Here is a 12,358-nt window from a genome sequence, read left to right as displayed (position 1 = left end):
GCTGATAAAAATCTTTCACATGATGAACAGATGAATGAATAGAAAACAGAACCCTGTGATAAGAGAATAAAGAAGAACACTTCTCGATGAATAGTGTGCTCTGCCTATTCAAGTATTCTCCGGATTAGTTTAAACTCTCAGTGAATTTAGGACTTCAGTTCTTTAGAAAGCATTGTAGTTTTCTTCCTCTCTAAGAGCACCACTTTTCATTTCCTCTCCTGTCTCATTTCACTTTCTCTCCTGCAGTAACAGTGTCAGACTGTGACCAAAGGAAAGGAGAAGAAAAACACTAAGTGGAAAGAATCAACAGTTCCAAACCATGCGGAAGAAAGTTTGCTCACAGATAGTCCAGGTTCACCAATTCTTTTTGTACTAGTGATAGCTTAAGATGATTACTAAAAAGAAGATAACAGAAAAGGATGATGGAGATTCCAATACAGTGTTCTAGGATCATTACTTATTTCAGAGAGTCTTCAAGCACAGATCTGACAATTCGTGACAGATCTAAACTGTCATGTCTGCTTTGTATGCAAGAGCTTCCATTTTAATCTGTGCTTCAATAAACAAACATGACCTATGGAGGAAGGGACAATATGGACAAATGTATTAAGAAGTTCTCCACATTAGCTTCATATTCTTTGTGAAACTGACAACATAGCCAGATTTCAAGTCTGGACAAACCTTAAAACACCTTTCAAAAATGAGTTATTTCAGTTATGGAATTGCTACCCCAAGTTTTTGTTTATAAAACACATTTGAAACTTGTAACCCTGAACAAAACCAAACAACAGTGAAAAAAGATCACTTCAAGTAGTAACTGACTAGTATTTTTCTTACATGGCACCCTAGTTCCCCTCTGTACAGATTCAGAAATATGGAAGACTTTAGATTGAAAATAGCATGGTCATTAAATATATCTGAGAATATATAGGGTTTTTTCCAAGGAAAATATTTTCCCAATATATATTAAGGGTCTAAAAAAAATACAATTTCAGAGTACTTTCCCCAGTGACATTTTTCTGACCTTGTTAAATTCTATCCCCTGCCATTGGCAACAGCAGCGCACAAGCTCAAGAATCCCGAACTATACTGGAATTTTACTTCTTCCCCTCTGACTCTGTAAGTCAAGCCCCATTTCACTTCATGTTAAAAAAAAAAAAAAAAAAAACAAGCAAAAAAAACCACAAAAACCAACAGAAATTGTTTTGACAGTCTGTAACCTTATCCCCTTCCCTCCAGAAGTCAGATATTCTAAGTTGACAGCATTCCTTTTTTTCTTTAAATTAAAACAATACTGCAACAACAGTCAAAACCGCATAGCTGTTATAGTTAACAGCTACTATTTTGAGCTCATAAAATATTTTAGAAAAGGTCTTCTCTGGCCTAGAATTGCTTGTGTTTGGTGCATTCTAGTTAAGAAAGTGAGAAGTCATCCTATTCGATTTAATGTTACAAGCTAGATATTGATCTTCAACAGCTCTTAACCTCCATCACCCTTACACTCAAATACAGCAATAAAACATATAGAAGCATGGACATGGCTCAGCATAAGGCAAACCAAAGGGAAAAAAGAAGTTAAATACATTCTATTGTTTACTATGATATAAAAGTAGGATACAAAACACCAATGTCACTGTGGTAGAGTCCTAACAATGCTTTTCTTCCACACCACACACAAGCCTAATTATTTCAATTTTAAAACACAGAAATATGTTAAACTATAGCTTTTACTGCTTAGGAAAAAAACCAACAGATGAGCTCTCAAGGCTTGTCTGCAGAGACGACTGCATAGCTATTTGACTCTAGCCAACATTGTGAAACATTCTCCTTCACATGTAATCATCCGCTAAGGCAGTATGCTTGCCTTTTCCTTGATCCCACAAATGGCTATTAAAAGAGAGAGTCGCTTTAATCTGCTTCCGGTTTCTTTACATTGTAAGAGATGCACAGAATCTAAAGAAGGGTTGGTTGGAAAACCTCCCACAAAACAAGCAATTTCTATTATTAAAACATCTTTTAAATAACTGAATGCCTACAAACTTCCAGATTATCTTTTAAAAAGCAGTTCGATTGCAGTGTGCTTAGGGAGGATTTACAGAACAAGTTTCACACACCCTCTTACCCCAGCATTAGCTCTAGCTATTTTTTTCCCCAAAAGACTGCTTTTATTTTGATCTTGAAGTTTTATGCACAACCTTCTATTAGTTTAGAAAAAGTGCTCCTCAGAAACATAATCAGCCACAACCTAGACTTTGGATGATTTCAATAAATTCATACACCAGCCTAAGCAATCAGTAAGGAAAAGAGCAGGAAATACCAAATACAGATGAATTATTGGATATTTTAATATTTTGCTCAGTAGTACAATAGTTTGGTGGGGGGTTTTTTTGGTTGGTTTTTTTGTTTGTTTTTTGTTGTTTTGGTTTTTTTTGTTTGTTTTTGTTTGGGGTTTTTTGGGGTTTTTTTTTGTTGTTGTTTTGTTTGGTTTTTTTTACACTTACAGCCCGTAAAAGAACATTAAAAAAATGGCATCATCTCAGAGAAAAGGAAAAGTGAAACAAAAAAATCCCTTGCTGTAATATGTCTCCTGGAAAAGTGGTAAAAGCGCAGAAAACGTGACAAGCTAGCAAATGGATAAACATCACATCTGAGTTTGATATGCCTATAGGTAGTAGTAGTCCCACAATTACTGGGTAACACTCACTAAAGATGCCTGTAAAATACCACCTGTAATTAGACATTGTTAATAACCTCCTTAGAGGCGTCACTTCAGCTCTTACTGAAGACACCTAAAGTGCGACGTCCATGAGTCTTAATAGACTGTATTACACACTGGGGCTCTATTGAGATACATGGAGCTTCTTTGCCTTTCAAAATGTAGGACTGATCACTACCTAGGGGAGTCAGTGGGCTACCTCTGTTAGGTCTGGATTCAAGTTTTACAACAGCTGACATAAGAAAAACACTTCATGTTTGTCTTGAACATGCACACTGAAGAAGCGTACCCTTTTCTTGAATCAGCTACAATTTTTCTCAAATGCCCCACAGACAACCAAACTGAACATAAGACAGTAGAAACCAGTGCCTGCAACTAATACCATATCTGAAGTGCACAAACTGGTACGCAGAGTACCTTTTGACCAGGATGAGATTTTCCTGTTGGAAACCAGAATAAAACAACTATTTTATTACTATACTAGGAAAATGGAGAGCAGGAGCAGAAAGGACACAGAAAGAAACTGAGTAACATCTGTGCTAGATTCACCTTTCATACCTTTACAGAAGCTCTCTGAAGTCAGTGCTTTGAATATAGGCCCACTTAAAATAGAAGTAAAAGGAACAATTTCTTTAGCTTTAAACACTGAAGGCAGAACTCTCAGAACTCAGCCTGCAGTACCGCATAGCTTCAGTACTGTACTTCTCATCTTAAAAGTTTCAAAGCACATTAGAGTTTCAGCAGCTTTTCAAGGTCACAAGGTCGATAACAAAGACAAGTCCCCGGCCCCTCCAATTCCTAATCCACCACCCTCAAAATTGAATCTACCTGTACTCCAGAGGCTTCAACACATCATTCATTTTAAAACCTTCATTCACTTCCCTCCTAGAATCATGGTCCAAAACTACCATACGTGGTACCAGTGTGTATTACAAAAGACTACATCAAAGGCAACTTTAGACCTCTCTATATTTATTTGGATGTGGTTTAATAAGCATGTTGGATATTCTCAGGAATTCTATCTATCCTATGGAGAAGAAATCTTTAGCATCAATTAAAAAGCTGCTGCTAGGAACAAAATTTCCTCCTTCTAGACATGTTACCTGAAGCGTTGCGGGGGTGGGTAAAATACTTTTAACTCTTCTGGAAGAAATTTAAAATAGTGATAAAGAGGCAGTAAAACAAGATACCGCTAGCGGAAAATAAATAAAATACAGCCTTAGGAAGCCAAGCTACAGTGTGTCATTACCCCCCTCCACCCCCCAAGTTTGTTGAAACTGGCTACAATTCAGAAGTTAACACAAGGGTAAATATTTCAGAGATAATCAGTTCCTATGAGTTTTGTGGAAATAAACAGTCAAATCAAGGACAGACATCCAAACTAGTGCCCCTTGAGGACAAGTGCAGCAGGACCTCAGCTGTGTTACCAACAAAAGCTTCCCATACAGGACAGCAGAACAGATAGTGCCCCAAACAAATGAAAATACTTTCAGAGCTCACAATGCGGTATACCCAGAAAAATCCAGCCACAAGACACAAAGCCACAGGAAGTCAGGCTTCATAACCTGCTGCTCACACAGCTAGTTTCATTCTGGATTAACTGAAGTAAAACCATGAAAGAACAACTTTCCAGAATTTATTGCAGTTTTAACACCAGTCGTTTTCACACACAAATTCAAAACCAGGGGCAGTAGTTTGAGAACAGATATTCAGTCACCAGTCAAGATAAACAAACAATCCTTACTCAGAGTAGCAGGACAGTTTCTGCTGTCCTGACAACAGCACTTCGGAGACAGAAGGCTGCAGCAGCCAGCCCCCGGCATAGCTCAGCACCCTCTGAAACGCTCCAAGGTGCCTTTTACAGACCCAGTCAGTACATCTACATTAGCACTTCAGTTTGGATCAGGAGAGCACTTTTGAAATAAATCTGAGCCACCCCACATACTTTGCTTTGGTTCACGTCTCAGAGAAGTTTATGAACACATGATCTGGACACCTCTCAGACTAACCCAAACCAAAACTCCAGGAAAAACACCTAAGACCCCATAATGTTTGGAGTATATATACATGGTCCACAGAACCAGAATACAACTAGTCTAAAATAAAGCCCCATGAAGTACATACACCATGGACACTGGGTCTACCTAACTACTGCTTCTCTCTGCAATCTTCTTCAATTGCAGCATACTGCTTGCTAATATAAATATAAACAATGTAGCAGATACTGCCCATTCATTTAAGAGAACCTCAAGCAGCAGTAACTAAACGCACAGACTTAAACTGCCAAGGCACACCTCACTAGCCCTAAAAAGGGGGGCTGCATTGTGAATTTGAGCGTTCCTCTTCAAGGAGTAACTACAGCAGCAGTGTCTCACCACCCATCCACTTTTGCTTCCACGCCTTTACAGTTAAGAGTATCAAAAGCTAGTGGGATACATCTAGGAGAGTTCTCTGAATAAAGTTTAAAAAAAATAAAAAAATCCAAGATCTACAGACTTCATGCATCACCTACTTCTACTGTTTTATAAAACTTTTTAAATAGACCACATCAATGGCTCCACTGTAGCTGGTGATAGGAAAGGAAGAGCAGCATGTGCTCGATAATGCTTTATATTACTTGCACATCAGTTTAACAAACAAAGCTGCCCAGATAAGAGGTTTTTTTGTTTTTGAATAAGCTGACCAACATAATATTCATTGTTTCAGTTTTCCACTTAAATCCAAATATCAGTTCTTTACAAATAGTTCCATCATTTGAGATTTGTTCTCTACAGTCACCAATTTTTCTTTTGCTATACAAAATTTTAAATACAACATCATGAGTTTTGAACAAATAATACCCAGCTTTGCAGGACAGACACACTGGTGGGAACAGGCCAAAGCAGTACCGTATGAATAAATTACAATAAAGTGTTACCTTCTCTACTCAACAAGTCATTATTATCTTACTTCATTACCTCCTTGATAAAAACAATTCATACACTAACAATGCAGAGCCATGTTTGCTCTACATTCAGTAAAGGTCAGCTTCCTACTCTGGGGTGCAGACACGGAAATAGGATTATGGAAGAAGACATTTTCTGTTAACACACTAATCCCCTGAAAACTGCAAAGAAAGACCTGTGCTTTCCTTTGTGACTTAACTGGAAGTTTGTGGTCATTGACTTGTCATTATCATACACACTAAAGAGCCATCTTAAGCTCTCCAGTAGCCTAGTGTGAAACATCCTTAAGTGAACTGGCTGTTTTTCTGAGCTGAATTCCTGTTATCTCTTGTGAAAACAGACTTAAGCACCTAGTTGTATTCAAAAGAAAACTCAATGAAAAGGTTATTTCCCATCAAAGACGTAGAGGACCTAGGCCATGAGATCATAATGTAGTAACATCATAAAATGACACATTGAAGTAATGTCAATGATAAACTAATGGTGCACTGGGAAAAAAAGAGTTGTGGGTGTCTTACTTTTCCTAGCAGAACAATACCTGGGCATGAATAATTTTCTTTGAAATTATAAGAAAGGATGTTGTCCACCGAGATACAGTGCTTTCACTTCTATCATTTTCTACATTAAACATCTTTGTGCCTTCTCTACCAATGTACGTTTTTCTAAGAGCCAGAAGACTAATTTAACCTATGCTCATCGGCAACCTTTTTTTTTTTCCATCATGCCAATAATGTCTCAAGAAATTCAGATGAGCTACACCAGTTCAGCTATCCTTTACCACCCTGTGCAAAGCTTTTCAGACCAGTTTTCTTTTGGAGTGACACTCACTAATTCTTCAGAATTTTTATTTGGCTTTAGTACATGGTACAAATATAAATCTGTATAAGATTTATTTGCCAAATTTTAACTAGTTTGACCAAAGTCTCCCATGCCAGATATCTGCCCAAGCCTGAAAGACATCAGCCAAATAGCTGAGGAGTTTGCAAGGCTGTCTGTTAAAAACAGTTTTGATGATCTTTTTGGAAACTCAGCATCCTTGTTCTTGCATCAGGAACACATCTTTCATTGTCCATGCAAACAATTCCTCTTTTCTGGGCTTCTGTAGTCTGACGTTATTTGAATTTGGGTGGCTTTTTCTTATTTATTTTTTTAAAGTTAAGAATCTGCAATGACTTGTCCAAATTCTGAAATTAAGTCCCATGAAAATTACATGCATACTGCATATGTTGAAGACCAGTGCTAAACCAAACCTCTTTTGAAGTTTTATAAAATATTTATCCTGCATTCACACTGCTAACAGACAGTGAGAAGGAAGAAGCCGCAGTTCACATCCTGTACATCTATAAGCCAAATCCTGATGATGAAGCGTAAAAAGCTGAAGCCCAAAATGAATAAGAGTTGCAAATAGGGAAGGAGCCAAGATAGCAAAAACGTTTGCTTTAACGGTTTTCCAAAGAAATCACCATTGCTCTCTTCCAACTTACTGAGAAGACCAATATTGAGATGAAATCACTTGGGCTGCTAAAAGGCCCAAGATCCGAAGGATGCTTCTTCATTTTCACAGAGAAGCGAAGAGAAACACTAGCGCAGCACTGAATTCAGAGAGAAGAGAAAACTCGTTGGACAAGATGGCAAGAATTTTAAATAAATAAGAATAGAGCATACTTGATACAATTAAGGTAGTGGGCAGAATGAATCAATATTAAAGAAAAAACCAAACTATTAACACAAAGATATGCATGACCTGTTACAGTAATCACTCTCCACAATTCACACATGGAGTCTAGAGCTTGGATTCTTTCACCGGGGCCTTTCCATTCACTTGGAAGGTCTGTGCTTGCAAAAAACAATGGTTAGCTACCTATCCTCCAGTGCTGATCAGAAAAGAACAGCTATTTACCACTTACTAGGTTACAGAAGTAGGCCTATGTGGCAGATTTAAGCATTCCTACTGCATTGATGATCCAAGACACCACCAAATGACCAATTTCAATTTTCAGGCTTTTTTTTTTTTTAAAAAAAAAAACACAAACCAACCAAAACCACAGCAATAAACCCCACACACACCCCTAGAAACGTTAAGGTAGCATTTAGCTAGGTGTGCTGCAGTTTGCTTCATTGAAGATGGACAGTACCCTCCGAACACTGTTCTATACACAAGTCCATCCCTTGCTGCAGTCTAAATAAATCCTGCTCCAAAGAATGACATTCATTATGATGATACAAATACTTTACAAATTTTTACATACAATATCAAGAGTGGTGGTTTACTGCCTTTCTCTTTTTGTAACATGGAGGCAACACATTCATATAAGAAATACTCACTACTCTCAATTGCCCACTCCAAAAGCAGTTTTTGACACTAACCACCTTAAAAGACTATGTTCAACACACAGATTTCACAAGCTCTAATTTCAATTGCAATGGGTTTATATTTCTGCAAGACAGGGTCTCAAGTTCGTAAGTCAGAAGCACAAATTAGTGACGACTGTTGGAAAAGTTTAAGTGAACAATGATAATTCCACACCAGAGACAATAAGGGAACTGGATTATCCAGGATGCCTACTATGAGACTACTATTTTCTTTCTCTAGTTCCCTACCTGACTAACTGACCACCTCACAGCTACTGCAAAAAAAGAAAAATTAGTTCTATGCAGTCTATATACAGACCTCTCCATACTACATAAATTCTGTTCCCCTCATCTTGATGTTATGTGCTTTAAGCCTATATAACAACCTCCTCTAGATATCTGCACAGAACAAGAGAAGAGGGACTGTGTAAATAAACAATATATACTATCACAAACCCACAGAACGTGGGATACACATGCGCATTTTTTCCTCATTTCCATCCGAGCTAAACAGCTTTCCATTCTACATAGATCATCTTTTCACAGATCTCTAGCCCTCTTTCAAACACAAGCATATGTCCAGTACAGAAGACTTCATACCTTCTGGACATATGCACTCAGTTGAAGCATTAATGTATATGTAATGCACAAGCATAGATACATTCAAGCCCCCAAGCCCGCGCATACATGGGGCTTGTCTACATCACATTGGGTGCTCTCAGTTATCTGCTGACCTGTCAACACCATTATGAGTGCTAGTTTCAGCAAAAGTTTACCCTTAAAAGTTAATGGACAATTTACTCAGCGGAACAAACAAAACAAACAAAAAAAAGCATCTTGAACAGAAAACCCTTGACTATTCTGTAGCCTCCCTTAATCTGATAATATTCATAACAGTCACAAATTGACTCATCTTAATTCACTTTTTCAGCTTTCACTGGCTGTCATAACTACGGAATACTTCTTTCCATACCAAGAGAAGCAAAGGATCCCCACAGCTTCCCACCTGCTCATGGCACACCTGGGAACCCCGACCTCATTCATCATCCCTCCCCCACACCATTACAACTTTTCATAGCCTCCGCCAAAAAAAGCCTGCCTCCTCTCTCCATACAGACTAGAGTTTCCCACTAACTCAGCAATACGAGAACTCCAGTTTCCCTTTTGCACAAATACCACTCCCCTGATACACACATGTATACATAGCCTAACATAATCTTCACCCTGTACATGCATAATCCCCACAAACTCGTCCTACCCCCCTTTTTCAAATGTACACAAACCTTTCAAAGACTTCACCATTCATTTCTTCACTTCTACATATCCACCCAAGCCCCCTCACTTTCTTATAATCTGTGGTAATCCTTGGAAATTTACCCACAAGAAGAGTGCACTGATGCACTTACAGAGAGAAATTTACACTGCCTGACACCTGTCACATATATAGACACCTACAGCTCTACAACTCCCCAGATCATGCATAGACTATCATGACCTCAACACAGGGCATTCGCTACACGTTTTCTAATTTGTATCCCATGGCTCAAACAACAAATATCCAGCTTTTCCATTTCATCACAAGGGACACACCAATCCACAGCTTCTCTCATGTTCCCAGGACACAGACCACACTGCTTGCTGCCCTACCCATCTCAACACACAGAAACAGTGCTCACACAGCTGGTGACAGCCAGACATCTCTCTCAACTCTGTGTGAGCACCAGACAAACCAACTTACACGCAGTAAGAACATGCATGCCTTTCTGTCCACATACCATCTCATATTACACACGAAGGTCTCGCACATTAAGTCTAACCACACTGGCCACCAAAGAAAACAAGTTCGGAACCTTGTAGCAACCTGTTACCACTGTGCCTGTAAATTGTACATAGGCTTACCACCCAAAGCCTCCCTCCTCCACAACACTCAGAAGCCAGCCAACTTATCACCTTACTTCTCACAACACACACACAAGATTGTTTACCTATCACTGCTAAATGCATACACCTTCGTGTACCACTATTCCTAAATACATGTGGTTTCACCCACCATCTGCATCCCCACCGTATAAACATATCCCTCAGCACAAAAAAACCAACACGCATACAGATTTTTCCAGCTGCCTCCAGTCCATCAAAATTACTCCCTCCCTTCGAAAAGCTACAAATTATAGCAAAAATACATCCCCATTTATACCCACGGGTCTGACAGAGCCAGCAAGCTTCAAACTGCAGGAGAGAGCCGCCTACAACTTCTCTCCCCTTCCACGCCACAGCCGCCCGGGCGCTGCCCATCTGCCCGTGACTCCATCCCCCCCCGCACACCCCCACCTCGTCACCAGCACCCAGGCCTAACCGACGGCTTCTTCCCTCTGACACCGGGGCCTTGCCCGCGGCTCACCGCCTCCCACGGCCCCACCCCGTCGGTAAACACCGACGGGCCCCGCCACTCCCCCGGCCCCAGCCAATACACGTGCGCGGCCCCGGCCCGCCGGCCGCCCCCTCACCCCGCTACCGGCACGCCGGCCACCTTCGGCCCCTTTCCCGCCCAGCAGGGGGCCCGGCCCGACGGCTCCCCCGACCCCACGGGCAGCGGCCCGGCGTGCAGGGCCTGGGCCGCCGGCCCCCCTGCCGCCACCGCCCCGGCCCGCCGGGCCTGGGCCGCCGGCCCCCCTGCCGCCACCGCCCCGGCCCGCCCTGCCCTGGCGCACAGAGGGCGGGCACACCGGCCCCCGTTGCACCGGGGAGGGCTCGGCTTCCCCACCGTCCCTCCCCCGTGCGCCCTCCCCGGCTCCCCCACCAGCAGGCCGTATCAGCGCGGCCCCCGGCTCTCTTTTTCACCCACGGCGGGAAGAGGCGGAGGCCGGGCCTGCGCGGCGCCCGTCCGCTCCCCGGGGACGCACACGCAGCAGGCCTTGCCCGCCGCCCCTCCGGCCCCACGGAGCAGGCCGGCGCCACCAGCCAGCCCCCACTCCGGTGCGCAGGCCCCGCTGCTCGGTAAGACGCGCGTCCAGGCCCGGCCCGGCCCCTTCTACCCACCCCTGCCCGCCTCTGCGCGGACACGACCCGCCCTCCCCCGCACCCCACGGCCGGCCCTGACCCCTCTACCTGTCGGCGGACGAACGCCGGCGTCCCCCGGCGTCCGGGCCCCCGGCGTCCCCGGGCCCGACCCGGGCGTGCGTGTGGAGGTGGGGGTAGGCCTGGCTTGGCCTCAGGCGCGGGCCTCCCCGCGCTGGCCGCCGCCGGCCGCAGTCGCCGCCCGCTCGCGCACTCCCAGCGCCGCCAGCAGCGCGGACATGTTGGGAGCCCCCGTCCCAAAGGCCGCCGCTGGGCCCGCCCTCCCCGCCGCCCACGTCAGAGCGCTCCGGGAAGGAGGGAGGGACGGGACGGGACACGGCCCCCGGCCCCGCCCCCGCTGCCGGCCGGGCCGCCCCGCGTCCTTCCCAGCCTACTGGCTGCCGCTGCCGTCGCTCATCCCTTTCCCGCCCCCTCCCGGCGGCTATTGGCCGTTCGCCCTGCCGGTTCTGCCCTTCCTCGGTGCCATTGGGCGATCAGTTCGCCGCTCACCCGCCAGCCCCGCCCAAAAGCTTTTTCCTGGTTGGGCAATTCCCCTCTGCTTTGGTGACTATTGGCTGCGGCTTTTGTCAGTCAAGGCGCTATAGCGCACGGACTCTCTCTTTCTCCGCACCTTTTTTTTTTCTTTTTTTTTTTTTAACCCGGCCTCGTAGCCCGGGCAGGGCTGACGGAAGCGGCTGCCAGCGAGCGCCCTCGTCCCGCCCCGCCCCCCTCCCCCCGCCCCATCAGTTCCCTCCCGGCGCGGATTGCCTGCAGGCCATTGGCTCTCAGCGCCGCCACTCACGCAGCCTCTCTCGCCCTGGCCGCCGCTTCGCCAAATGGGCGTGAACCGCCCTGTGGGTGCCTTCTTCGGATTGGGCGACGCCCCTGCCAATAAAGGGCGGGGAGGGGGGAGCCGGCAGGCCCTGGCGGAGCCGCAGAGCGCGTCCCGGCCGGCGCGCCGCTCCGCACGCCGATTGGTGGCGGGGCGGGGCGGGGCGGGGCGGGGGAAAGGCGCGCGGCCTCCCCCCGCAACCCCGTGTCGCGCGGCAGGGGGTGTTGGGGGGCAAGGAGTACCCGTATGTTCGCACGATTACATCACCGCCAGCCAATCAGGGGGTGCGGGGCCGGCCTCCCGGGAGGGCGGGGCCTTGCGGACGCCTGCGGGAGCCGTTGCGCCTCACGCGCCCGGGGCTGGGGGAGGGGAAGGCGGTGAGGTGGGAGGTTGGGCCGCCGCAGATTTCACGACAGCGGAGAAAGGGGCTGGAGGCGTCTCGGTCCGCGGCGTATG

At 45.0% G+C, this 12,358-nt stretch overlaps 1 protein-coding gene across 9 annotated transcripts in view; it reads right to left on the bottom strand.

Annotated features, from left to right (window-relative positions):
* PPM1B (protein phosphatase, Mg2+/Mn2+ dependent 1B) overlaps positions 1–12,038 on the bottom strand; it is a 63,024-nt gene extending 50,986 nt beyond the window's left edge. For 3 of the 9 annotated variants that reach the window (XM_063328601.1, XM_063328599.1, XM_063328600.1), the window contains exon 1: positions 11,122–11,443. The gene's annotated coding sequence lies outside the window, so the exon portion shown is untranslated. Of the gene's footprint in view, positions 1–11,121; positions 11,452–11,872 lie in introns of those variants that run through there. The other 6 variants (XM_063328603.1, XM_063328604.1, XM_063328605.1 and 3 more) reach the window with 4 other exon arrangements.
* Between the last annotated feature and the right edge of the window lie 320 nt (positions 12,039–12,358).

This window comes from Chroicocephalus ridibundus, chromosome 3, assembly GCF_963924245.1.
Source record: "Chroicocephalus ridibundus chromosome 3, bChrRid1.1, whole genome shotgun sequence".
NCBI lineage: Eukaryota > Metazoa > Chordata > Aves > Charadriiformes > Laridae > Chroicocephalus > Chroicocephalus ridibundus.
The sequence above is the reverse complement of the archived record's forward strand: the minus strand, read 5'-3'. Positions and strand labels throughout refer to the sequence as shown.